General features: G+C 48.1%; 1 long non-coding RNA gene across 1 annotated transcript in view; it reads left to right on the forward strand.

Annotated features, from left to right (window-relative positions):
• Positions 1-27,989, forward strand: part of LOC139356894 (uncharacterized) — an 82,363-nt gene that overhangs the window by 23,454 nt on the left and 30,920 nt on the right. The window contains exon 2 of the long non-coding RNA XR_011609405.1: positions 14,614-14,762. This is a non-coding gene — a long non-coding RNA (uncharacterized lncRNA). The remainder of the gene's footprint in view (positions 1-14,613; positions 14,763-27,989) is intronic.

The raw sequence follows: 27,989 nt of genomic DNA on the forward strand, positions 1-27,989 counted from the left end.
CGCCGCGCGTGGCCCTGACGTCTGCGTGTTCGCATCACTCCACGCGCATTGCTCGGTCATTGCCTCGGTGAGTTTGTAAGCTCGTGCGGTTCTGGGGGTCTTTGCCCCGGGTGGTGGTGGTGACAGGCTCCCCACCGCCCCAGCTCAGGTGCGGAAGGTGATGCCACCAACAGGTCCTTATTTACCAGACACTTGAGCGGGTGCTCTGTGCAGCCAGTTCCACCTGCAGCAGCATCTGTGTTCCCTACGCCAATTCCATTCGCATTGTGTACCTGCCTTCTGTTGGGGTGCAGCCTTCTTTCAGGGAGGAACTGTGTCCTGTTCGCCTATATCTCCTGTGGTGTATCTCATGGCTGAATAAGTAGCTATAGGATACCTCGGTGGCTGAATGATAGGTTCATTGGAAGGAAAACTTGACACTTTTTTTTTCTTTTTGAGATGGAGTTACACACTCAACGCCCAGGCTGAAGTGCAATGGTATGATCTCGGCTCATTGCAACCTCTCCCTTCTGGGTTCAAGTGATTCTCCCTCAGCCTCCCAAGAAGCTGGGGTTACAGGCGTCTGCCACCATGCCTGGCTAATTTTAGTATTTTCATTAGAGACGGGGTTTCACCATGATGACCAGGCTGGTCTTAAACTCTTGACCTCAGATGATGCACCCACCTCGGCCACCCAAAGTGCTGGGATTATGGCCATGAGCCGCTGCACCCAGCAACTTAATACCGTTTTTGTTTTTGTTTTTTTTAATCATAATGGGCTTGTTAAATGCTTACATCAATGTTTATTTTTTAAAATGTTATCTGTGACCTTTCAGCTTTTCATAGCACTTCTCGTGTGAATATTTTTAAAAAAGCCTTTTCATCGTGGGGGAGAAGGAGTTATTCCTTTCAGCAGAGGGATGTGGAGGAATAGGCCTTAGTGGGTCTGAGCACAGGCAGTCACCCCAGCCTTGGTGCTTGCTTAGGTCTGTTCTCCATTCACCGTAGTAGCGTCCACTCTCATTGTCAGCTTGTAAAAATAAGCTTCTTCCTCTTTCTAATCAGAATGAACAGTTAGTTTGTTAACCGTCATGTTAAGGTATCGAGAATGATGGCTTTCAGGCCTCAGATATGACACAAGTAGTAAATGCAGCTGACCCTGAACGACATGGGTTTTGAGCTTCGAAGGATCACTTATGTTAATTTTTTTTCCAACCTAACCCTTATTGAGAAAACCTGGCTTTGTGGAGGGCCGACGTTTCCTACATGCGGTTCCATGGGGTGGCCACGGAGTCCTGTGGATACGTACATTTGGGTAAACTCGGGGCGTGTTCTGGAATCCATGTCCCTGTGTATACAGAGGGACAACTGCAGCTTTTTAAAAGTTTGTGTCCTGCCTTGTCCTAAAAAGGCTCCAAGGTGGATGCAAAGTTATTTCATTCTTTTGGTTTCCTTGGTGGGATATTGATGTTTATTCTTCAGTGTCTAAAATCCTGAGTGAAAAGAGTTGGTGCTTCAGGAACAAAGCCAGTCTGGAAACACATACTGAGATATCCACCTTTTCTTCATGGTTTCACAAAAGGTCATGATCATATTTTATTCAGTTGAACCGTAGCAAACTGCCAATATTTGCTGTTTTTGGCCTACAAAATGGCAAGTTCGTACAATATTAAAAACAAAGGCTTCCTGGATGGGGAGAATAGGAATCGGTAAGAACCTGAAGTTGTCTGTCATGGCCTGTGAGTCACAGGTAAATAAACCTGTGTGAGGGGAGGTTGGCTGTACAGTATTTTCTTCTGTTTTGAGACTGTCAGAAAAAGATCAGTTCTATTCCGTTGGGTCCCTGCGCCTCAGCTTTGCTGCAGAGGGGACTTGCCATTATACTTCGTGTCCGCAGTGCGCAGGAGGCTGATGCCACATAGAAGACCTATAGGTCGGTGAACATGAGCAGGCATTGGACACGCTGTGCACCTTGGGACGCATCTGAGAAGTGTGTGCTTGCAACAGGTCTGGGGTGAGGGCGTGTTCCATCTCCTCTCTCTTCTCTGACTTTGCAGACCTTTGAAGTTGGTCCCCTGGAAAGTGAAATTAGTTAATGCTGATGAGCTCGAGGTCAAAGCCAGAATCAGGCTCATCATTTCCTGCAGTGTTCACAGCAGCAGGTCGTAAACTCGACATGACCTGAACCCAGAGAGTCGAGGTTCCGCCCTGCTTTGTGACTCGGTTGTGTGTGGTCTTGAGAAAGTGAACATGGGTTTTCTTGATTCTGAGGGGGCCGAAGAGACCCGCTCTTCACTAGGGGTGTGAAGCATTGGACCTTCCCATCAGGAGGCAGCAGGGACGCGAGAAAGCCCCACATGCCCTCCAGTTCCCTTATGTTGAAATGATTTGTACTGGGCCATGCCGGGTCATTTTCGGAGGTAAGTGGGGCGTTCACACGGGGGTATACACTATTCTTGGTGTCAGGTGCGAGAGTTGAATTTGTAGAAGTTGTACAGATAGGAAAGAGCCTGGCAGGGAGTGCTGTTTACACGGAACCGATTTAACGCGAGGTCTGTGCTCTCCCTGGGTCCTTGTCTGACCAGTGTCTCCCAGTCTGCAACGGGATGTTCACGTGACTCGGCGCTATCGTCCCACTCTGTAGATGTCTGAGGATCTGTGCGCGGTTGCTGTTAGAGTGAGTTGTGATAATGAACTGAAACAGTGAACAAACCCTGAATTGGTTAGCACTGGTTCCACGGCCACTTCTGCCGTGGTTGGAGTCATTCATATTAAAGTGTGCTGGACTCCTACGCAGAGCTCTGAATTCCAGAGACCCTTTAACTCGGCAGCTAACCAGCTGCTTCCTTCAGAAGACATTTGAGTCCCCTTTACGTGCCAGGGTGACCCTGGGAGTTTGAAGATGAGTGAGACAAGCCCTCCCCGTCTTGTGGATTTTACTGTCCAGAGGGGGAGACAGATGTGGATGGTGAAGGAGGCGCTATCAGAGGTCAGCGCACATCCGTTTTATTTCTTCAGCACTTACTGTGTTCAGGCGGTGTCCCGGGCCATGTGCAGAGCATCTGGGGACCCTGCCCATGGCATCCCAGGCACAGTTAGCATCTGCGCCATCTTCATACTTGGCCTGAGTTTTGGGGGAAGTACCGAGGACGGCTTCTGCCTTTGCCGGAGAGGGTTGGAAGTCAGGGCAGCCCTCCACAAGGAGATGATCGCCAGCTGATTCCTTAAGAAAGAGAGGTGGTCCCCACGTGGGCGGAGCAGGGCAGCATGCACAGACCTGGCTGTGGGGTCTGGGGCAGGTGCATCTGAGTGGGGTCTGCTGTGAGACAGCAGGGGTGAGGTGTGAAGGCAGTTGGAATTTACAGGATAAATTATCACTAAGGCGATGCTGGGTTAACAGATAAAATCGGGACTCGCTGGGGTAAACTTGGACTTAAGGTTACCCTGGGCATGGCTGTTATCAGGCTCTGAAGGCAGAGATTTAGGAAATTGGGGCAGAGCTGAGCCCCAGACGAGGATGAAGACCACCCTTGGGGGGATGTTGAATGAGACAGGGGTGGAAACCCAGTGAATGTCTTGGGGTCAGTCCAGCAGGAAGGCAGCAGAGGACACCAGTGCCCTCAAAGGCCCTGTGGATTTTACAGGCATGAGCCACTGCTCCCTGATGCTACTGGAAAAATTTCTAAGCAGCTCTCTCTCATACCCACTCCTGTATTTTTTTTGTTTTTAAACCAGGTTTATGGCTGTATTTTTTCCAAGAAAACTAAACAGTTACCTGTTTGAAGTACAAATAACACCTGTTTAAAAACCAAAAATGTCAATTTGCACAGAAGTTTACAAATACCCAGCTGGTTTGAGCCTTGCATTGCAGTGTCACTACCTGCTCTTAAATTTCTACACGATGTATAGATACCGAGGCAGGGACAGCTCGTACATCTTCAGGTTTCGATTCTACTATCTTGGACTATATTTTCATTTATTTTGGCACACCTGTGGGTGTGGGGAGCAATGCCCGGTATTTATTTTGAAGCTTGTCAAAGGAACAGTTGGGAAGATGTTCACATTTTTAGAATTTTCATAGTAATAGTTATAATTTACAAAGTATTTAAAATTGTGTAGTCATCTTCTGCTTTTTGCTAGATGTACCCCTCAACAGGGTTGCTAGCTATAATTCTACATCACAGGATTCAGAACAGTACCCTTTTGGAGCAGATGCCTGTAATCGAGGAATTCCGCCTAGTCAGTTCACTTTAAGCGTGTTTAAAAGATTTTCTTTATCCTAGTTGGCACCTGTGGCTATAATTGGTTTTCACTGCTGTGGAATATTCCATGATGGAAACAGTAATTCATCTCTTTTTGATATCGGTGGACATTTGGATTATTTTGGGAGTGTGTGTATGTCTATTCAGCCTTCATTTTTTCAGGATTTTTTGTAGAAGATAGTGTAACAGTGTAATATCCTCTGCTACGGAGCCAACACGAACCCTGATTACAGCCACACAGACTCTCACACAGACTCTCATGCCTTGTTACCAGTACACAGAACCAGTTTCTTAAGTTGAAACCCAGTAGCAGAACCTGAAGTCATGTGAACGTGTCCTCCGATCTTACACTTGGAATTCACTTTTTGTTACTATGTCTGCTAATTAGGAAGCATATCAATTATACAGAAATCTGAGAATGTATAATTATACATTTATAACAGAGAAAAGCTTATTTAATACCCCGGAACACATGGCTATGTTTTTCCCTCACGCCCCACCACTGTTTTCTTTGCTTGAAATGTGAAATGACACTTGAATACAGTTTTCCAGTGACTGTTAGACTGACATAGTTCTTCAGAGACAGCGCATGTAAAGCACATGGAGAATTTCTGTTTGTGGAATGTGATTTCCCGGTCGCCTTATTCAGGCTGCCGCCGCCTTCCCCTTTGGCCGCCTGCACCGTGGGACGTCTGAGGAGGTCCCTGTTTCATCGTCTGGAAGTTCTGAAAAGGAAGGAGGAGAGGAGGGCGTCTCACGCTTAAAGTGAACTGACTAGGCGGAATTCCTCGATTACAGGCATCTGCTCCAAAAGGGTACTGTTCTGAATCCTGTGATGTAGAATTATAGCTAGCAACCCTGTTGAGGGGCACATCTAGAAAAAAGCAAAATAATGACTACACAATTTTAAATTCTTTGTAAATTATAAGTATTACTATGAAAATTCTAAAAATGTGAACATCTTCCCAACTGTTCCTTTGACAAGCTTCAAAATAATATCCCCTTTATGTTGGTCCTTCGAGCTTTTATTTGGAGTCTCGGCTGCCTTAGTGGTTGCTGTCTTTATGTCCCTAGCTTGTGGCTTGGTCCTTCTGTCTAACTCACAGGCAGACAGATGGATAGGAAAGTTGTGTTCAGCCAACAGCTTGATCATACTCTCAAGGCTCAAATCGACTGGGTATTTGGAGACGTCTGTGCAAATTGGCATTTTTGGTTTTTAAATATGGTGTCTTAATTGTACTTCAAATGGGTAACTGGTTCTCTTGGAAAAGAGATAGCCATAAAGCTGGTTTAAAAAAAAAAATGGGAGTGGGTGTGAGAGAGTGGCTTAGAAATTACACCAGTAATGGCAGGGCGTGGTTGCTTACGCCTGTAATTCCAGCACTTTGAGAGGATGAGGCAGGTGGCTCACCTGAGATCAGGAGTTGGAGACCAGCCTGGCCAACATGGTGAAACCCCGTCTGTACTGAAAATACGAAAATTAGCCGGGCACGGTGACGGGGACCTGTAATCCCAGCTACTTGGGAGGCTGAGGCAGGAGAATCACTTGTACCCGGGAGGCAGAGGTTGCAGTGAGCCGAGATCGCGCCACTGCACTCCACCCTGGGGCGACAGAACAAACTCTCTCAAAAAAAAAAAAAAAAAGAAAAAAAAGAAAAGAAAAACACCCCGGTAATGGAAACCTGACTGCGTCATCTGTGATGGAGATGGCGGATTATTTCACTTTTAGTGACAGGATGAATTGGATATGTTTGCAGTATTGATCTTGACAAGTGAAATGGTCAGAACCAAATGTGCCCCTCAGCTTGGGCCTCGCGGTTGGCAGAAGACTCTGGCGGGCAACAGACTGGAGACTCGGAGACCGAGGGGAGAATTCTCACGCCCTGACGCTGTTGCAGTCACTGCTTCTGGACTCCTGCTGGAGTGAGCGGCCCCTTCGCCTTGCAGGTTTTGGTGCTGTGGAGACCTTAGGACCTGCCCCTCCTGGCACACCTGTGAGTGTGGTGAGCAGTGCCAGGGCTGAGGCATAGGTGCTGAGCCCGGAACGTGGGACGGGAGAGGCTGCACACACCGGGCAGCAGTCATCTGCTCCAGCCGCCAGGGTTTCCGCAAAGGGGCGGGGCGATGGTTTTCTTCCTTGAATTTGGGTGGGGAGGGTGTCCTGGGGTACTGTGTCTGCACTTGTGTTGCTCTGAGGTCAAGGTGTGGCCCTGAGTCCCTGTCCCTCTGCCAAAGTGAGGGTTTGCCCATTTTCAGGTCAGATTTCCCTTGGGTCCAGGCCTCTAGGAGTGGGGGGCATCGAAGGGGGCGTGAGCATGGTGGACGCGCGTCGGCCTCTTCCTCTCCCCCTCCCCCCAGCTCCTGGGCTGTGTGTGAAGAGCTGCCCATCGGAATCGCCCTCCTGCCTGGTGTCTCATTCACCAGAAATCGTTCTCACTGTGGACTCTTGACTCAAATGTAATCCAGGAATGGAACGTGTTGTTGCTGGATGCCACACGCAGCATCCGGAGCCGAGTTGGGGATTATATGATCTTACCCCACACCTTAGAAGTGAAGATTATCGTTGTCAGGCCTCTGAGCCCAAGCCAAGCCATCGCATCCCCTGTGACTTGCATGTATATGCCCAGATGGCTTGAAGTAACTGAAGAATTACAAAAGAAGTGCAAATGCCCTGCCTGGACTTAACTGATGACATTCCACCACAAAAGTGAAAATGGCTGGTCCTTGCCTTAAGCAATGATATTATTTTGTGAAATTCCTTTTCGTGGCTCACCCTGCCTCAAAAAGCTCCCCCACTGAGCACCTTGTGACCCCCACTGCTGCCCGCCAGAGAAAAACCCCCACTTTGACTAATTTTCCTTTACTTATCCAAATCCTATAAAACGGCCCCACCCTTACCTCCCTTCGCTGACTCTTTTGGGACTCAGCCCGCCTGCACCCAGGTGAAATAAACAGCCGTGTTGCTCACACAAAGCCTGTTTGGTGGTCTCTTCACACGGGCTCGCATGACAGTAGTTAAGGAGGTACTGAAGTCTTTGCCAGCTCCAAGAGCTTTTTCAGTTTGTGTCGGGCCATTTTAGGCAGAAGGAAAAGCTTGCTTAGAGAATCTTACAGAAATGTTTGGTGCAGCGCCATTCATGGAATAAATGTGTAACTTTCTGTGGTGGCCCTCTGGAAAGAGATGCACTTTGAGTGCACCCTGGCCTGCTCGCTACAAGAATTGGCCCGTGTCACCCCGCTTTCCGTGGGTCTGCAGGTGGCCGTGGAAGGGAAGATGATCAGGAATGCTGGTGACAGTTACCGGTGCGTGTTGATGTGTGCTGCTTTCTGCAGGTGAGAACATTTCTCTTGAATAAACATCGCATCAGGATGATGACTGCAAGATATTTGAGTCTCATTCAATAGTGTTTCTGAGTTTCTTCTGTTTTTAATCTGCTTTCTAGCACTAGGCAAGTGAAGACATGGAAAGTAAAAACCCATCGAACTTGTAGAGACGTAGTGTTGTGTAGGAGCAGACTGTAGCCTCTGGCTCTGTTTCAAGATTGTAGGAAACTCTTAGCTGGCATGGTCAGGGTGTAAATTATCTTGTTTAATTGAAATGTAAATGAGTCAAAGCTGGCGCCTGCATTGTTGATGAAATACCAGATTTTAAAGGAACATGTCGATACGCCATAAGATACCAGCAAAGTTCCTTGCTGAGGTTCGGCGCGGGTTCGGAGGAGCTGGGCCTTACTTGTCACCAGGGTCGTCTCTGGGAGCAGATGCTCAGTGTGGGCAATAGTCACTTAGCCTTTCCAGAGCCCAGGAACAGCTCGCTGTGGTGTTTTTAGAACCTGTATTTTGAGTCAGTTTGTCCCACTTGACTCGAAGTTGCTGCGCAGTTTCAGACCTTTGCCTCACACCGTGCGCTCGTTTTCTTGTTCCCTGATAACTGCCTCGGTTGCCCCTGGCCTGACATTCGAGCCTCGTCGTTCACGGACACAAGCTCCGTGGTGGGGCCCAGGCCACGACTCCGGCTTGCACAGTTCCGTGCCTGTCACCGTGGTTTATCACATCACTCCCAGGATCTCCCGTTTACAGGAAGAGTGTCCCTTTCCTGCAGGCCCTGTGTGGTGTGGAAAGCACCCCTCCCTGCCTTTCTCCTGTTTGAACTGTACCGTGAAGCTACTTCTGTTCTAGTCAACCGTCAGAATTTAAGGAACGGTGATTTATGTAACTTATCACATGCTTCTCAGCAGTTCTTTATGAATTTCATTCTGTTGTGAAATGATTGCATTTTCATGGCTATGCTGGTCTCACGCTGTGGCCCTTGGTAACTCTCTTGAAATGAATTGCCTTCCCCATTGTGTGTTAAGGTTTTGCCTGGGAGCTGTTGAACCCTCACCTCTGCTTAGGGCGGTGGCTTTGCTCTCCTGACAAGAGGAAGAATCTTATTTAAAGCATTTCTAATGTGGTTTTTGCTTCCAGACAGCATTACTTTTTTCACAAAGAGACAGCCACTAAAGACGTGGAAACACGTAGAATCCTTTGAGGAAACGTGTGTGTTTCTAACTTGCTATAAGATAGAATTGGAATTTGTAATGGTTTTCTTTTCTAGAGTCTGGGTAGAATAGGGAGACAGTGTAATAAAAGCTAATTTTGAAATGAAGAATTTGAAAGATTTTCAGCAGCAATAGCTCTAGGAAGTCACCCTGGAAATGTTTTTAAAGATGTTCAGTAGCAATAGCTCTAGGAAGAGTCACCCTGGAGTTGCTTCTTGAGCATTGGTTTCCTGGCTATATGTTCCGACTTTCATTTTTAAGTTTTGCTGTGAGTTGGGGATGTGTGGGAATAACCATCCCCAGGTGTTGGGTAGGAGTGGCCCTGCAGGGGTGCATGTGCCCTGAGGCCTGGGGCACTGTTTCAACCTAGCTTGGAACATGGGGACTCTTGTCAGTGGCTGGAGTAAGAGTACCAGCCTGGCAGGCTGGGGGAGCCCTGGGGTGGTCTGGGCACTGTCCTCCCTGCCTGAAGGATGGCAGCTGGAGGAGCTCGAAGGCTGCCTGCCTCGTGGCTGTCAGCGGAGCAGCCCCTCCTGGCCCTGGAGCAAGCTTTGGGTCCACGAGTCTCTGCGCCTGGACTTCCTCCTGGGACCTCCGCCACTGTCCCGAGGGCCCTGGTGCCACTTTTCCAGTGGGACCCAAGCCTTGGGCAACTGCGACCCCAGATTCGGTTGCTTTCCCTGACGTCTCATTCCAGCACGAGTGCTCACCTCAGTGCAGAGCCTCAGGTTCCCTCGAGATCCCCAGACAGAATCTTCCAATTTAACAAGATCGTTGGTGACAAGATTTGAGCAGCACTGATTTAACTCAGCTTCCAGAGTTTAAGTTCCCAAGACACAGTCCTGCTCCTTTCCTGCCCTCATCCTGTGTGGCTGGTGTGGATGCGGGGTTTCTGGAGGGTGGGGCTGAGGCAGTGGCTGCTGTGGGATTTCAGTTTCCGGAGGGTGGGGCTGAGGCAGGTCAGCAGCAGGGGGATGGATGGCTCATTATTGTTCGTTCAATGCCTTGAGGGATAGCTAGGATTAATGACCTCTATAGGATTGTAGGTTTGGGGTATTTTTTTTTTTTTAAAGCGAATTGGATTTCATGTGGGGCAACCTACAGCAGTGTGGCCTCACCACATGCCCAGCAAGTCACCTGCTGACACTGTTACTGTGTGTGTTCCCGTCATCCCACGAGGTGGCCACAGTTATCACCGCATTTTTCTGACATGAAACTTGGAGAGCAAAGGGTTTAAGAAACTCCTGAAGCCACACTGTCAGCGGGACCCGGGTGGTCTGACCTTAGACCCTGCATTGTTTACCCCTCGCCGCGCTGTCAGCAGACCCGCGAGGTCTGGCCTTCGAACTCACGCTGGTTGCCCCTCCCTGCCACGTTGTGGGGTTTTTCCTGCTTCGGGGCAGCGTTTGATAGCTTGTGAAACAAAACCAAGACTTACTACGAGTGGATATGCCATTCTCTGAGATCCAGAACATTCCTTGGACCTGGCCTTGCGGATGTCACGTAAGGGGAGGTAAAAAGCATTTTCACTGTGGTCATTGGGGCTCCTGAAATAGTGTTCTTCCCAATGAAAGTTCACCATAAAAATCTGTTAAGTCAATACTGTGAACAGGAAGAGGTGTGTTGGGCTCTAGTTAAATGTCTCAGAGCCACAGAAGTAAATGTGAGGGCACTTTCCGAGCACAGCCTCCTGGAGGAGGCCGAGGACGTTTGCCTGGAGGGTTTGCCGTGAAGCAGGACTTGGGCAGGGCTGGTCGGCCTGGAGAGGCCTCTGGCATGATGTAAGTTAGTTGAAGTAGTTGAGGGGTGGTGGCGTGAGGTCAGTGGTCCCCGAGGAAGCCCCTAACAAGGCCGGTTGCGGTGGGATGGAAAACTGCCCTTCAGTGGCTGTAATCCTGGCTTCACAGGTCCGACATACATTCCTGCACTTTGGATACTTGGATCGCAGCCAGGTCAGATGGTCCTGAAAGGACATTCGGGCTGTGACGGCTGCACCCATTCTCAGCATCTGCAGGGACTTTGCGGGTGTGTGTTTCCATTTTCTTTCAGAGGCTCAGCACAATTTAATTCTCTCTGCCAGAGAAGTCTCGAGAAATAGAAGGACACGTGGAATGAAGGATGTGATTGAAGAGAGTGTGGTGTGGTCTTCGACCTTGTTTTGCCTTGGTTGGTGCTCAAGAACTCCGCCTGCCCTGGGCTGAGCGTTTCTGCCAGGAATTCCTGCCTTTTATCCTGCCTCTGAGGCCCGTTGAGACACTCCAAGAAGCTTCTTTAACAAATTGCCTTTTCCTTTTACAGCCGTTGGATATATTTGCAGCAAAACAAAGGAATAACCCCCCAATGTGGTGATTAAATGCATTTAAGTATAGATAACATTCAGTCTTGAAGGGCCTGGGGTTTTAATCATCTTTGGGTCATGTAACCAGCGTTGTTGGTGATTCAAGTCTCCTGACAGCTCTGTTCTGCCACGTTCCTCAGTTTTGAATGATCTTCCTGGTTGTACTTTGGAGCGGCGTTTGTGGCAGTAGAGAGGAGAGTGGTGGTTCCCAAAGGCTGGGAAAGGACAGAGGTGAAGCCTCTGCAGGATGCCAGTCTTCCTGGTTTAGGGGTTTCGGGCTCAGCCACCTTCCTGTGTCAGTGTAAATTATACCCAGGATCATTTTCACTCCCCCCACTTTAGTTGAACATTGGATCTTCAGGATGTGTGCGCCCACGTCACCTGGGCCGTGATCCTGGAGCTGGGTGAGACTGTGATTCCTGGTTTTATAGAATTACTTGGGGATTATTAAAAATAAAAGCGCTTTGAGGCATTCAAATGCTATTTCTTGAACGTAATTTATGTGTAGTTCTTGGGAAACATTTCTCTGAGGAAGCATCTATAATTTTTGTTTTCTGCTGCTCAGTGCTAGAAAGAATTGTGCAACACTTGAGTGAGAGCGGCGTTATTCCCCTCCCTCCGCCATGCAAGCAAGATTAAACGTGCCTCTGGCTCCCCTCGGTCTTCTCGCCTGGTGTGGCAGTGTGCTGCCTTCCGTCTTCTCTCTGGGGAGAATTACTGGTGTTTGTGTGTGCTGCTCAGCTCAGCGTGGTGCGGGTGAGGAGCTTGGTTTTGTTAGGTGATCCTCCCAGGCCCACCTCCTGCCTCCCCAGGCCTTGTTCTAAACTGACAGATAACCGGTGTGTTTTGGAAGAGGACAGCTGCAGGGCAGGAGAGCGTTTGTTCAGACTTTCTCCTTGCACTGACGTTTGAGACCTGGTCCAGCCTGGGCCCCTCTACCACTCCCTCCCCGTAACTGTGTGTTGCAAACCACTCCCTCCCAGTAACTTTTCTTTCAGAGGTTTGGAAATGTGACTTAACTCATCTTCAATTTAAAGCATACTATTAAATTTTAATGTTGAAACTGATGTATTTTATGACCTTTATTTGATTTCTCTTGATTTTTTTTTCCCCATATGAGACATGGCATCTTAAGGGAGACAACCTGGTGTTGGCCGCCTTTCCTAAGGATGGAAGTGAATTCTGAAAGCCCTTTAGGCAGCAAAATACTCAGGGAACCATTATTATGGCTATGTCTGTCCACGTAAAGCGAACACGACTCATAAGCAGAAAAAAAATGCAGCCCGGGGGCAAGGTGAGCGCTAATGCTGCCTGTGCCTGGCCTCCCCGCCATGAGGAACAGAAGTGCAAGCGGAGGTGGTTGATTAGCCTCCAAGCTGGGTCTGCGCCCCCCTCACATCCCTCTGCATCTGCAGGGGCACAGGTCGTGCTGCCACCCCTCGCTCAGTGCCAGGGCTGATGCGTCAGGAACAGGCGGGGCTGTCCGCCCCTTGTTCGGTGCCAGGGCTGATCTGTCAGGATGCCTCGTGCTCATCTGGTCCTCGTGTCTTCATCACCAGCCTTCTGCTCGTACTGGGCTTGTTATTACCTTGGTATGGATTGTGGAGCGGTGCTCAGTCCTCCGAGGGAATCGGCCCTTAGCCGATTCATATTCAACAGGACCGGGGAATGGGTGCTTGTTCCATGTCCTGGATCCCAGGAAGCCCGTGCCCTGGACCCTGTAATGCCCAGGGTCTTCCTGAGAAACCCCGGTGCCACTGGAGCACAGCCCGGCCCGGCCCGGCCCCCTCCAGGCATCCCTGTTTCTCCGCTTTGTAACTGCATTTGTGTGTAGCAGGTCTTCCAGGACTTAGACGTTGCTTGGTGTGAGCCAGGTTTTGTGTGGAAAGAGGACAGGTCATAAGCAGAAGCCTGAGCCCTGGTCCGAGCCAGCAACCAACCAACCCAGAGCCATCTTTTATGCTTCCAGATTCTGTTGCCAAAAACTTACCCATGGACATTGAGGGTGATGCACTTCTGCTCCGAGACGTCTGTGGCCTCAGCTGGAGGGATGGAAAGGATGTGGAGCCTCTTCACTCCTGGCCTGGGCTTGGACCTGCTGTGCAGCCTCTCAGGGGCACCAGGGCCCCCGTGTGTCACAGCGGCCTCGGGTTGGTGGCACTGCCCCAGGATGTCCCAGGCTTCATGATGTCCAGGCTCCCCTGGCATGGCGGCCTCAGGTCAGGGGCCCTGCTCCGATGGACATCTCAGGCTCCATGATGCTAGGGCCTCCTTGTGCCATGGCGGCCTCGAGATGGTGGCACTGCCCCAGGGTGTCCCAGGCTCCAAGGCCAGTGTTCCTTCCAGCAAGGGCAAGTTGTACTGTAAGGTCTAGTCTCGGAAGGTGCCTGGGGTCCTATCCTTCAGAGCGGTCCCACGCCCACCACAAATCAAGCCAGGAGAGGCTCTGCCAGAATTTGCAGCTGTGTTTCAGGTGGTCCCACCAGGCCTCTTATTTTGGCCTAGCCAGGTATATAATTCTTTTTCTCTTTGGTTTTTTCCAGACAAGGTCTCACTTTTGTTGCCCAGGCAGTGGTGTGAGCACAGCTTACTGCAGCCTCGACCTCCAAGGCTCAAGTGATCCTCCTTCCTCAGCCTCCTGAGTAGCCAGGACCCACAGGCACATGTCCCCATGCCTGGCTTATTTTTGTTTTTTTTGTAGAGATGGAGCTTTGCAATGTTGCCCAGGCTGGACTCGAACTCCTGGACTTAAGCAGTCCAGCTTCCTCAGCCTCCCAAAATACTGAGATCACAGGCATGAGCCACCGTGCTTGGCCAAGCATGTTTCTAGTTTCAAAATTAAGAGGACCCAGAGCCAGTTAATGACGTCTCTACTGGAACATGCTGCTTATAGTACATTAAGAAAAATCGTCCAGAACTTGGAAAGGGGCTGGTCAGACACAGTCCTTTGAGGTTGTCTGAGCCCCTGGGGTCTTTAACCATCTGGAGGGATGTACCATGTCAGACTCACTGTTGTTGATGGGCTGAAGCCCAGGTTTCATGAGGTCACATGTCGGCTTGTAGGACTTTCTCTGGCAGAGAGATGCGAGTGACTTCTGTTCACTGAGAGGCTCATCTCAGGGACTTCATGGCCTGAGGGACGGCAGCCTGTTTGAGCTGATCAAGCAATCTCATGCTACCCTTATTTTTTGAAATGCCTGTGAGTGACTTTTCACACGTTCTTTGAAGCGGCTTCTTGCCCGTGTTACTTGTTAAGGAACGAATGCTTTTTTTTTTTTGATCCCTCATCCCCTTTCTTTGGGGTGTTCCAGTCTCGGTTCTCACATATTCTGCTTCTACAGGAATTTCTGACGCTGCTGAGTGTAGAAAGCACTGAGGAGGCTGTGCTCCTGTCCCCTGTGAGCCTTCCAGGCGGCCTCCTCTCCCCTCCAGGGAGTCAGGAGGAACCTTTCAAACCCTTCTTAATCTTGTTTTCATGTCTTTGTTTTAACAGATTTCTTGGCATCTTCTCCCTTATCCAGAAGTGAGGGTGAACGCTGAGTTATTCACAGGAGTCAAGAGACCACACACAGCCCAAAGTGACATTTGTTTCCCTGAAATGATTTGTGTGTGTTCACCTTAAAATGCAACTCAGTAAAACAGGTATGTTTTGAGGAATGACTTTAAATTACCCAGGTAAAAATGTGACAGTTCAATTTCATCCAGTCTGTGCAGGTGTCCATAATCCCTTCTGTGGTTGCGTGTGAGTTTATGTGACTTGTGGTTATTTTTGAAGAAAGAAAATCTGTTGTTGCTGAGGACTTCAGATTGTGCGCTGGGATTGTGTGGGGCGGACATCGGGGGCTTCAGTGTGTGGCTTCCTTGAAGAGGTTCAAATTAAGGCTGAGCGTCCCTACTCCAAAATGCTCTGAAACAAACATTCCGAGCTCCCTCATGACACTCGAAGGAAATGCTCTTCGGAGCACTTTGGATTTCAGGCTGGGGATGCTCAACCAGAAAGTGAAATATTGCAAGACCCTTCTTGTTCCAGGAGCTTGGATGAGGACATGTGGCCTGTGCCGGGCATCCCTGGTGTGCGTGGCAGCCTGGGCTCCCTGGACTGGTTTTGTAGGAGCCACAGAAGGAAAGAGGCTCAAAGTGGCCATGCCTGACTCCTGAGAAGGGCGGACCAGAAGGGGGTGGGCACGGAGGGCAGCAGCGGAGTCCCCAGCGTCTGGAGCTCCTGTCCCTGTTGGAGCTGAGAGCCTCCTTTAGTTGTGGCCTCTGCCCTGTCAGCAGCCACTGAGGCCTGGAGGGGAGCTGGGGGCTGAGGGAGGAGGAAGGATGATAGGCCTGCTTCTGGAGAGGGCCGGCATCAGCCTGTGCTAGCCTCGTGTGCTACTCCTGCATCCAGGGTGCACGGATTCCTCGTGGCGCAGCAGTTCCCGGGGTGCACAGCGCTCTTGTGTGCAGTAACAGCTTTGTCTCCAACCCTTGGAGGCAAGTTACCTTTTATTCCCCCACAGTGAAAAGAGGTAGAAAATCTTATAGAAATGCATTTGCTGGAATGTCTATTTTCCGATAAAACATCGTACGCTTAGGCTAAATCTGAAAGTGTCTCCTAGTGAGTCTCGTGTGTAGAGTAAGAACAGTTCACGCATATCTTAAAGCAGGTAGATCTAGGAACACAGAGCATCCCGGTGCTAGGATGGAGTTTTCCACTAACTCTGGGAATGGAATCTGTAGAGCCTCGGGTGCTTTTGCACCATGAGGTTAGCCAGGTTAGCGAGGGTGCACTCACAGCCCTGCCTGTGCCGCATCCCTTCTGCTAGAGCGTCTGCTGGGGCCTGCGTGAGTCGCCTGAGCATTGCTGTTACCTTTTTCACTTGAGCCTTTTTACCGAATACTAGGATAAACTTGACCTCACATACTTTGTGGGGAGAGAGAGAAGTATATCTGGGACCTCTTTAATTATATGTTGCAAAATAGATTTGGGCAAAATATTTCTGCATATGCGTGCTTGGTGAGCATGGGGTTCCCTGCCGCACCCTGAGGCACGTTCGCACATTTTGATTTAATCTTGAGCCTATGGCAACAAAACTGTAGAAGCTGGCTATGACTTACTTTCTAAAATCTAGAAATAAACATACACTTGGAATCATAATCTATTGGACTTCTTTGTAAAACCTGATTTGAGCTATCACTTTTGCTTTGTATAAACAATTTCATTTTTTTATTTAACGTGGCGTAGAATGAATGGAACAAATATTCAAACTCAAATTTAAAAATGAAGAATTGTTACCATTTTGTTTTTGTATCAACATATTGCTTCACCAAGTTTCTTATTATAATAGTTATACTTTCTCTGAATGTGGCACAATTGTTATAGAATTAAGAAAAAGATTGGGCATGCTGACTTATGCTTGTAATGGCAGCTCTTTGGGATGCCAAGGCAGGAGGATCACTTGAGGCCAAGGAGTTCAAGACCAGCCTGGACAACATAGCAAGACCGCATCTCTATAACAATCTCTATAACAGAAAAATTAGCTGAGTGTGGTGGTGCATGCCTGTGGTCCCTGCTACTCTGGAGGCTGAGGTGGGAAGATCACTTAAGGCTACAGTGAGCTGCGATTGCTCCACTGTACTCTAGTCTTGGCGACACAGCCAAGACCCTGTCTCAGAAAGAAAAAAAAAAATCCAGAAATATCATTTTCTTTTTTAATCATCCCAAAAGAGAAATCGGTTTTTTCTAAGAATGTCAAGAGTAACTGATAAGATTCTTTCCTTGCATTGTTTCTCCTTTTCAAGTATTTAGAGTATTCTGTCCACATGGTCTCTCGTCATCTCGTTACAAATCAGCAGGTGTCTTCGAGGTTAGTGGTGTTTCTCTGTGTTGCACCTTGGAGAACAGCCATCATGAAACCTCTTACCATGATCGTGCACATTGTAGTCCCAATTAAAATCCTCTGTAGAGACGCCTGTGCTGCTTATTAGAGCAGAACTTTGGTTGTGCTAAAACGTGCATTCAGCTAATGGTTTTAAGTTCATATCTGAGATGATGTTGTATAATTCATTAAGCATATGGGATCAGTAATGATAGAAGATAATTCTGGCTGATGTCATTTAGAGGATATTTTTCACATCAAGTTAAAACTTCCTTCGTGATAGTCATTTTGGGATTTATTTAAATATGTGGTTTATTTCATAGCTCAAATTTTCATTAGTCATTTCATAACATAGGATTTTGAAAGCAGATTTGGCAAAACCTTTCTAACAAAATGTTTGCTTATGATGTCCCAGGGAACAGCCCTCAGAATTGCTGGTAACTGTGGTACATTTTTAAGGCTGATGATAGAAGTCACTTGAACAGTAAGGGCTTCTTCGTGAGGCAGATGGGGTTTTGAACCCTGACCCTCCTGATACGCCAGCCCTGACCCTGGCCTTCTCTCCTCTCCTCTCCACTGGGAGATGAGAAGCTGCCAGCATCCACCTCACAGGCCGTCCTGAGAACCTGGGACTAAGGGCTTGTGTTCCTCTTGCAGGTGGCGCAGTTGTGAGGGCTTGACGATATATACACTGCAGGCTGCCAGTGTCGGGATAATCCAGTTTTAGTAAAAAGGTGGGATTTGCTTTGCTCCCGTGCGGACCAGGTGCGGTGCTGCTGTTGCAGCAGGTGTGTGGATCCTCTTGGGTGGTCAGGTGGACAAGGAGTCACTGATTCCGATTCCCAGGGTTAGATGTGAGGGAACCATGGACCTCATGTGTTCAGAGGGAAGGGGAGTAAAAAGCTTCCCTTGTAATTCCAGGACTGTCTGTCCCAGGAATGCCAAACCACTGGCTTTCACTTGATGCTGTCGTAGGTGGCACTGTATGGAAATGAGGACTCATGTTCCGCATACCTGGGCCAGTACCCGTCTCCCTCCAGGGCCGTGGCCGAGCCCTCCTGATTTCGCTGGGTTTCCAGCCTGGGGATCTGTAAGCCCAGTGACGTCTCCGGTCTCAGCCCCCGCTCCCCTTGGGGACAGGAGGTGGCTTCAGGAGACTGGTGATGAATGCCTGAATGAAGCCGACTTGTGACTGCAGTTCTAAGGGCCTCCCTGGGTGTTAGATGTCAGTAAATGACACCTGTGTGTCGATCTCATGTGATGAAACAGTAGGAGAAACCAAAGCTTGTGGAGTCTGCAGGTTCTGGACTGGGGGGTGTGTGCACCTGTGTACTTGGTGAGGGGTGTGATGTCTGGAATGAGTGTGCACGTGTGTCACGTTTGTGTGTGTGTGGGGAGTGTATTTAGCAGGTGTGGGTGGAGTCAGCATGTTCATGTGTGTCGTATGTATTTGAGGGTGTGTGTGGAGCGTGTACACGCATCACATTTGGTGAGTGTATTTGAGGGTGTGTATGGAGTGCATACATGCGCCTGTGTGTATAGTATTGGGTGAAGGGGTGGCGTGTGTGGAGTAAGCATGCACACGTGTGTGCTGTGTGTGGGGTTTCTACCTGGTCCTCCCCTGAGCCTGCTCCTGGGCCCTGCTGTCCTGGCAGCTTTACAGTTTGGTGTGTCTTTGATTCTGGAAGATTCTGGAACCAGATTCTGAAGCTGTGATCACAAACTTGCAGCCCTGGAGGACGCCGGCCCATGGAGCTGGCATGAGGGTCTCTGTGCTGACCTCTCCCTGGGCTCTGTCCACAGCAGAGCGTGTCTGATGATTGAGCTGTGCGGGTCTGTGGCTCCCCAGCCTCGAGTCAGCCCTCAATTCTGTCCTGCCTCTGTTTTTCTTGCTGAGGGGCTCCGGGAAGCAGTGCCTGGACGACGTTTTCACCCTGGGGTTGCTTCGCCAGCTGCCCAGGTGCTGGCTGCCTGAGCCCTGCTGCCGTCCTGGGTGGACGGGGCTGGCGTGGGGACATCCCTGAGCACCTGTGGGGGAGGCAGGTTTAGGAAGTGCCAGAGGTGAGTGGTTTCCTTCCAGACTTGATTTTCTGGAAAGTTCTGGGCCTCATATTTTTCCCTAAGGGAAGTTAGAAACTGAGTTTCTCTTTAGGGGAACGTCTTTGCAGCATCTGTTTGAATGTTCTCCAGGTGTGGAATACTCAGGGCCGTGTGTGTTTGGGAACATCCGTGTCCTGAGCGAATTCAGTAGGGAATGGAGAGAGGCCTCCTGTCAGCTTGGCCTCTGTTTTGAGTTTGTGAGGGTTGACGGCTGCTGGTATGCCAGGGAGAGTAAAACACTGGGCGCCGTGGGATGGGAATGTTCGCTCTGACAAGGTCAGTGGGAAAGTGTCTAAACAAACGTTGCTGTTCTCCGGGCTCCTCGGGGTCGAGCTTGTTTTGTGGTGTTGAGGGAAAGCTACCCTTGTTCCTGTTCCTCACCATTTGAATGGTGTCCAGGGCCTCTTCTGCTGGAGAGGTGATGCTCATGAGTGGGGGTCAGGTCACAGGCTGCGAGGTGATTTGGAATCTGTCAGCTGATTTCCTAAAAACACAGGTGCCTGGTAAAGATGTTCCTGATTAGCTAAAACATTTCAACAGGATGTGATAGCTGGTGGTGGTTCAAAGACTATCACAATTTTCCTGCTACTTTTTAAATGCCTGTTGAATAGGGGAAGATTCACATATTTTTCTTTTCCTGTCTGCATACTTGATATTTCGTTTTTTGTTTTATATGTGGGTGTGCAGTTAACTGGATTTAGAAGCAGTCTCAGCCCTGGGGAGACTTCAGGGCAGCCTCAGTCAGTGATGAAGGGAGGCAGGGATTGGGGGGCTACCTCCTTCATAGGATGGACACCAAGGGCCAGAGGTCAGCAATCTCAGTGAGGTCACAAAGACGGGCACACCCAGCACCCTCGCCCCTGTGCCTCTCCTTCACGTTTGCCTCTGCTCAAAGCTGCTCTCCTAGGTCATCACGGGTGATCTCTTGGCGTGTGCTTGGTTCTTGCAGAAGTGGTGTCTGGCTGTGGTCAGTGTGGGCCCTCAGGACTTCCATGTTTTTGGCTCACATCAATACTGGGCAGTGGTGTACGTTTGTTTTGGAGTGGTAGATCGGGTGGATTTTGGCTTTGCCAATTCATTTAATATCTGTTTCTCCTGTTTCTGTATCAGGTGTTCTCTATTTGGTTAGAAGGGGGATGAAGGTGGTGGAACTGCTTCCGGCTCTTGAGCGCCTGCTAAGAGCTGTTTGGCGTGCACAGATCCATTTCGGCACAATCTCAAGAGCAGTCCTGGGCGGTGCAGAAAGCAAGGCCCAGGCGAGGCTGTGTCGGACACAGGAGGGCCCTGACCTGTGTGCTTTCGGCCTCTGAGCCACCCCTCTCCTGACTGCTTACAAAGCTGTATCGATAATGAAATCTGCGCATTGAAAATCGCTAGAGGAATGCCATTTCCAGGGATCTTACTGTGGACCTTCTGTAAAGGTTCGCTGTAGAATAATGAATTGCCTTTTAATGCAGGTACCAAACAGGCTCCCTGGGATAACTCATTCCATACAAACTTTTTAAAGTAATGTTCCCAACCAGCTGTCCTATACATTCTTTCTACTAAGAGGTGCTCCTCTCCTGTGCGCTTTAGTGATATCCTGTGTTTGCTTTGCATGTGCTTGGATTTTCAGAAGAAACCGTGTTTGCAGATACACTTGGAGTACAACATTCCTCTTCCTATTAGTGTAGATGCTCCATTGGAGGAGATATTCTCATGCATTTGTGTGTTTTGTGGGGAATAAAAGTAGTCACTGGCTTTTGCAAACCTAGAAGATGCCCAAAAGTTGATACATGTGAAAATATGCGGCCACTGCCATAAATCCCCTTGTATGATGTGTGGCAAAGTGGTCTGTGTGTTCTGTCTGTGGAGAAAATTAGTCTTCCCTATTTTCCCAAGAGGTAACACTTGAATAGACACCAAAAATTGTCTTATTTGAAAATGATACCTTCTTTCCGTTGTTATGAGACTATGTCATAGGAACTCACACATGTAATTGTTTTCTCCAGTTGGAACTTCCAGGTTTTGTCATAGTCCCTTTGTGTCATTACAGTGTCTGGTTCCACTTTATTTAAAGCAGGAAGACACCAGCCATGTGGCCTCACTGGTGCTACCCAAGCACAGGGTCTCATAAGGGCATGAACACTTGGTTTGGAGACACGCTGTTCTTCCTGATAGAAACCCTATCATGCCATTCTTTAGTCTCCTGCGGGGTTTCTTCCACCCTAAATGCACCCAGTTTCTGTTGGTTTTTAGTTTATTTGTATTTTCTGAGACAGGCTCTTGCTCTGTCACCCAGGCTGGCATGCAGTGGCGTAATCCCGGCTCACTGCAGCCTGGACCTCCCTGGCTCAGGCGATCCTCCCACCTCAGTCGCCCGAGCAGCTGGGACCTCAGGCGCGCACCAGCGTGCCTGGCTAATTTTCTTTTCTTTGTTGTAGGGATGGGGTCTTGTTATGTTGCCCAGGTGTGGCTCTGTTTTCTGTTGAGTGTACAGTGGGTTTTTATGGAGAACCTCTGTATTTGGGTTGGGTGTGTGGCATCCTGGTCAGGAAGCTGCCCTCAGGCTTCCTTCCTGCCCAGCAGGGTCACGAGTGATGTCTCCACCTGGGCTGGTGTGTGTGCTGGCCAGTAGGGCTTAGTCCTGGACTGCAGACTGGTACTGGTCCATGGTCTGTTAGGAACCGGGGTTATAGCAGGAGGTGAGTGGTGGGCAAAGTGAGCATGTCCGCCTGAGCTCTGCCTCCTCTTGGATCAGCGGCAGCATTAGATCCTCCTAGATGCTGGGACCCTCTCGTAAGCTGCGTGTTCTCCTAGATGCTGGGGCCCAATCGTAAGCTGTGTGTTTTCATAGGCGTTGGGGCCCTATTGTAAACTGGATGTGAGGGATCTCGGAGGTTCTCCTTATGAGGATCCAATGCCTGACCTGAGGTGGGACAGTTGCATTTCAAAACCACCCCCCAGAAAAATTGTCTTCCACGAAACCCATCCCTGGTGCCAAAAAGGCTGGGGGACAGCTGGCCTAACGCGTGGATGATGTCAGTAGATTTTTGGACTCGGGCCGCAGTTGGAGAGGATTAGATTTTGAAAGGTGGGGGATTGAAGGCTTCTAAAGGGCAGGTTTTCATCTCCAATGGGGCCTGGGCAGAACTGGGTAGAACTGACCCAGAACCTGATGATTAGTCAGGCTAGCTCACTGCCTGCATCCTGTGTATGCAGCCTTGCTGTTTATTCAATTGTCTCGTCGTGTGGTGGATTCCATCCACAGCCTCAGAGTAGTGGAACCCATTACTTCAAGGCTCACCTGATTTAACTTTATCAAAAAAAATTAAAATCACTGAGTATAAATCTTCCAGACACCCGTATCCTTTTTTTTTTTTTTCCAGAGGCTTTTAAATATTGCAACTTAAAAATCTTCAAAAATAACTTTAAAAGAAAACCTGTAAGTACATTTTTGATGAGCGTCCTTGACAGCTTTAATATGTGAAGTAAATTCCCTTGACTTTTGTATTCCTAGAAACTCGTTCATATTTGCAGAAGACTTTGTATTTTGTCAACAGTGGCCACTGTTTTGTGACCATCATACCTGTCGTCTCATTTAGAAAGTTGGATGTGGATGTATTAACTTCAGACATACAAACACATGGGCTGTTTGTTTTTGGTTTTGATTTTTTTTGTCCCCCCCCCAAGCTAAATTCAAGAAAGGGAAACAAGTAGACTAGAGTAAGTACCAGAAAGCGTCTAAGTGGCTGGGTGGGGGATCCTACTATGGTGTTGCATTGTGTTCTGCCGGACATTGCTCCTCAAAAAGCTGACCCTGAAAGGGCTGGCATTGCCCTCACTCTGGGACATTCGTCTGTCTCACCAGAAAATGAAGAATCTGCCAGAGTACCGTGAGTCAAATTCAGTCAAAACTCGATTAAATAAAAGAGGCTTTGTCTCAAAGGCCAAAACATGAGGACACACTTCTAATTTTTAAGGAGCGCTTCATCGTGAGTCAGTCCTGACGTGTACTGCATTAGGAAACCTCTGAACTTCCACGGTCAGGCCCAGAGCTCTGAGGGAAAGTGGTTGTGCCCTTCCCACTGTTTCTGTCACTAGTTTTATTCATTAATTTCCTTAAAACCCTTTTTGTATGAGTTCTATTATAGTTTGGAAAAAAATTCACATAGGTAGAACTGGAAGCGTTTCCGCAGTGTCAATACTCATGACCCGTTCTGGGTCTCGGTATATGTGTACTGTATAAATGTACATGTGTGTATGTGGTGTATGCATACTAAGAGTATTTCACTGCATGTATTGACAGTGTATAGGTATGTGCACTACATATGTCCTACACACGTACATGCTGTAGGCATGCATGTACACGTGTATGTGTGTAACTGGGCACTATGGTTATATGCACACTACTTGGACACCTATCTGTTCTGCATGTGTACATACATGCATGTGTTTAATGCCATATACATAACCGTGTACGTACACCATGTGGTTATGTGCACATTATTTGTACACATGTATATATACATATGTGCACACAAGCATGCATGTACACTACGCACACTAAAGTTCTGGATATGTACACACTAATACATATACATGCTGCATATGTATGTACACTGTTGCATATGTGTATACTTTAGACTTTATACGTTAGTGTACTGATGTACATTGTATACATGTGCATATGTGTACACTGTGCATGTGTATGCGTGCTGTAGTGCACCTACGTACATTGGATAAGAATGTACGCTATATGCATGCGTATACATATAGCAAATAGCATACCTGTGTACACACGGATGTGCATGTGTATGCAATATGCATGTACATACAGGTTATAGTATATGTATACTTTTTACATATAGATGTGTGTACATGCTATGCATGTGCGTACATGTTAGCATACCTACGTACACATGCTATATGGATAGGGATGTGTGTATGCTCTATGCTTGCACACGTAGTGAACTCTTGTACACTATACATATGTGGATGTGTACACTATGCAGGTACACTACATGGATCTGGATGTGTGTGCACTCTGTACGCATGTAGTGCACTTATGTACACCATACGTATTTGGATGTGTGTACGCTCTCTGCATGTACACGTGGTACAGTGTACCATATACGTATATTATGTGAGTGTAAATGTGTGTGCGTTCCATGGCACCAGGAATGGGGCTCCCGCAGGGATCCAAGAACGCACCATCTCGCTGGCACCAGAGTGTAAGATGAAAACAGTTGTTTGTTGCAACCGAGTTGAAATTTGGCAGGTTTCTATACCCTTTGTAACGATTAAGGAACAATCACTTCATTGATGTGTGTGTTCCTGAAATTACAAACAGCTCTGTGAGGTGTGTCTCATTCCCAGATGAGAGAGGGAACCGAAACAACAATGACTCGGTCACTGAAGTGAGGTAGAATGAACATAGCAGCTGTCTAGCTTTCCATATTATAACTTTGTCAGCAGCTCAATGAGAAATCGCCACTCATCAGGAAATGTGTCCATTTTCTACTGTTCTTTATTCGTGGCATATTTACTGCCTTGTGTTATTCCTCACGATGTAGCAAAATCCCTTCTAGAGTTGTGAATATAAACAGTTCATGAGAAATGTAGTATGTTCTTTGTTAACATTGAAAATGATATGTAAGTTCATCTTCAGGTACTGTTTGGAAGGATGAGAAAGAAGATATTTAGGACAAAAGAATAGAGAGCTTTCAAGTAAACAGGGAAAATAAGGGCTTAGTGCAAAATATTTCCAAATTTGGAATTTGAGAATAATAAATCTCACATCTAAGATGGTAGGTAGTTTTTTGGGTTTTTAACATTAGTACTTGGTTTTCCACTACCATAGAGAAATAGAAATTGCTGCCAATTTTCTGTAAGGTTCTTCAGGTCTTTCCTCTTCTGTGGTTAAAAAACCATCTCTGGGGCTGGGTGCGGTGGCTCACGCCTGTAATCCCAGCACTTTGGGAGACTGAGGTGGGTGGATCACGAGGTCAGGAGATCAAGACCATCCTGGCTAACACGGTGAAACCCCGTCTCTACTAAAAATACAAAAAACTAGCCGGGTGTGATGGCGGGCGCCTGTAGTTCCAGCTACTTGGGAGGCTGAGGCAGGAGAATGGCGTGAACCCGGGAGGCGGAGCTTGCAGTGAGCCGAGATCATGTGCCACTGCACTCCAGCCTGGGCGACAGAGCGTGACTCCATCTCAAAAAAAAAAAAACCAAAAAACAAAAAAAAAAAAACCATCTCTGGGTTTAGTCTAAGCCAAGTTCCTCTTCTCAGGTTGCCTTACATTTCTCACAGCTGTTGAGAGTTGTCATCATTTGTAGTTAACTTGTTGAAAGCAAAAGCTTGTACTAGTTAGATCTGAGCACCTTGAAGACAAGGCTTTGTTTTATATTTTTAATGAGCAGCAGGGTGACGGCAGGGCTAGGGCCCTTCATCCCATCATGCGTTCCCCTGAGCTTTCAGAGTTCTCACTGCGTGCTGAGTGTGGTGTTGGCTGTTTAGGGTTTAAATAGGAATACGAGGCTCTGCGACTTGGTACGCTCTTACCTCCTTCATAGAGAGCTTGGTGACAGCTTAGCATGATAAAGTATACACAACAGGTGTGCAAACTCTTACGGCCCCACTGAAAGGGTATTGATTTAAACGTGACTAATTTCTCATGTTTATTTTTGCCTTTATTCCTAGTTACGGTCCTGATACTTTTTCTTCCCTTACCATCTTGCTAATCGCTAGTGAATTAGTGATAAACTATATTTTTGTGTCCTCTAAATCTAGCGACTTAATTGCAGGTCATTCTTCTTATACCATCTGTCAGTGCTATGTCAGGATGGCTCAGTTTTATGTTGTCAAAGGATTAACTACGGCAGGATGCAGCCTTTCTGGAACTTGCTCTCTTATGAAATATCGGCACTTTTTTTTTGTTATACGTGAGGTGTACTCAAATGTAAACATTCTGAGCTGTGTTAGAAGGATATACAAGATTGTAATGAAGTAAACAACAACTTGATCAAGTATCAGCTAATGAATTTTATATTTTAAGTACATGGAACGTGGACCTTGGCAATCAGTTTTCATCTTGACCTTTTACTTTTTTGTTAGAATCTTGCTCTGTCATCCAGGCTGGAAGGGTGGAGCACAGTAGTACGATCTCCGTTCACTGCAACCTCTACCTCCCAGGTTCAAGCGATTCTTATGTCTCAGCCTCCCTAGTAGCTGGGGTTACAGGGTGTGTGCCACCATGCCCGGATAATTTATTTTTAGTAGAGTTGGAGTTTTGCCATGTTGGCCAGGCTGGTCTCCAACTCCTGACCTCAAGCGATCCACCCACCTCAGCTTTCCAAAGTGCTGGGATTACAGGTCTGAGCCACCATCCCTGGCCTGACCTTCTGTTCTAATATTGGTTATTCAGTCTCGATGATAGCGCCTGGTTGTATTAAATTGGGGTAGAAAGCACAATTGAAATGAATTTGGTTGTGTATGTACGTGCTGACTTAGCGTTCATGGCAGCACTGTGAGTTGGGCATTGTTCCTGAAGGAAGGCCAGATGGGTAAGTCGGGGCTTAGATACGGGACTTGTGGGCAGTCACTGCTGTCCCATGGCTGAGATCAGGCCTGTCTGACACCTGTACCCCGAACTCTTCTTAACACACGAACCAAGCAGTTGTCAAGAGTCAGTGCTTGAGTGTGATGTGGCCCGTGGTGTTTGCCTCACAGCGTGACTTTGGCTCGGGGTAACAGGGCAACATCTCCCTCCCTCTTGCGGCTGCCTGGGAGTCCCAGGAGAACCCACTGATACCGTTTATAAATGTCGGACATCGAACCTTCTGCTTGGTGCCAGCACATCTGGAATCGGACAGCGCGGTTAGATTCTCAGCCAGCAAACCCGTACAGGAGTGTGTGAACTCTGCGTTTGCTTCTCCGGGACAAAGGTGAATTCCTGGTCACTACTGGATGGCAACAGGTGTGGCCTCAGGAGCAGCATGGAGATGGGCACTCTGGTGCAGGAAAAGCATCTGCATGAGGGGTGGGGAACGTGACGGACGAGCTCAGCTCTTACCATGGGGTGGGGGGGGTGTATGGGTAAGACCAGATTTTCTCATTGTTGCCCCTTTCTGAAAAGGACCCTGAATTGACTTCTCTGTGGCACCTCGTGCCTCCTTGTCAGGTTGGAGGAGACTGCGCCTCTGGCTCAGGCTCTGCTTGCAGTGAGACAGAAGCCGCTGTTGCTTGCCTTGCGCTCCCTGTGACGTCCTCTGTGCTGTTCTCCTCCAGGAACAGTTCTGCTGAGCAAGCTTGGACTCTGCTCCCTTCTGCTCTTGGATTTCATGTCTGGAAGGCTTTTCTTCTTTCCTGGTTTTTGATGATGCTGTGCTATGTTTTTGCAAGGATCACACGTACCCATAGCCGGGAGAAGCCCCTTTGCAACTTTAACATCTTGACGCTCTCAAGCAGAGCTTGCTATCGAAGTTGACAGACTCCTGGGTTTTTGTTTTGGCAGAAACTGAATGTCAGTCCTAGGACAGCTTGAGCACACTTGATCCTAGCTCTCCTCTCTCACTGCTCCCCTCGTGTGTGGCAGAAATCATATGCCCTGAAGTTTACCAGTCCCTTCATTTGAAAATCAGTTAATGTATGCGATCCTCATGAGAATTTTACTTTTTATAAAAGCAATCACAAAGACTGGGTTTTGTGAAACCAGTGTTTTATGTGTGTATTATAATTGCACTCACAATAAGCTTTGTCTTCTAAATATTCCATGTTTCAGATTAGCACTGGAATCATGCCCTGGAGTGAGTAGTTTCGCTTTTCCGCTTTTATTTTTGGCTAAGGTAAAGTTGAGAACGTTGTGATATTAGGTGTAGTGAGCCCTTTTAGTTCCTTCTATGTCTGTTTTCCTTTAAG

The sequence above is a fragment of the Macaca nemestrina genome, chromosome 10 (genome assembly GCF_043159975.1).
Source record: "Macaca nemestrina isolate mMacNem1 chromosome 10, mMacNem.hap1, whole genome shotgun sequence".
Lineage (NCBI taxonomy): Eukaryota > Metazoa > Chordata > Mammalia > Primates > Cercopithecidae > Macaca > Macaca nemestrina.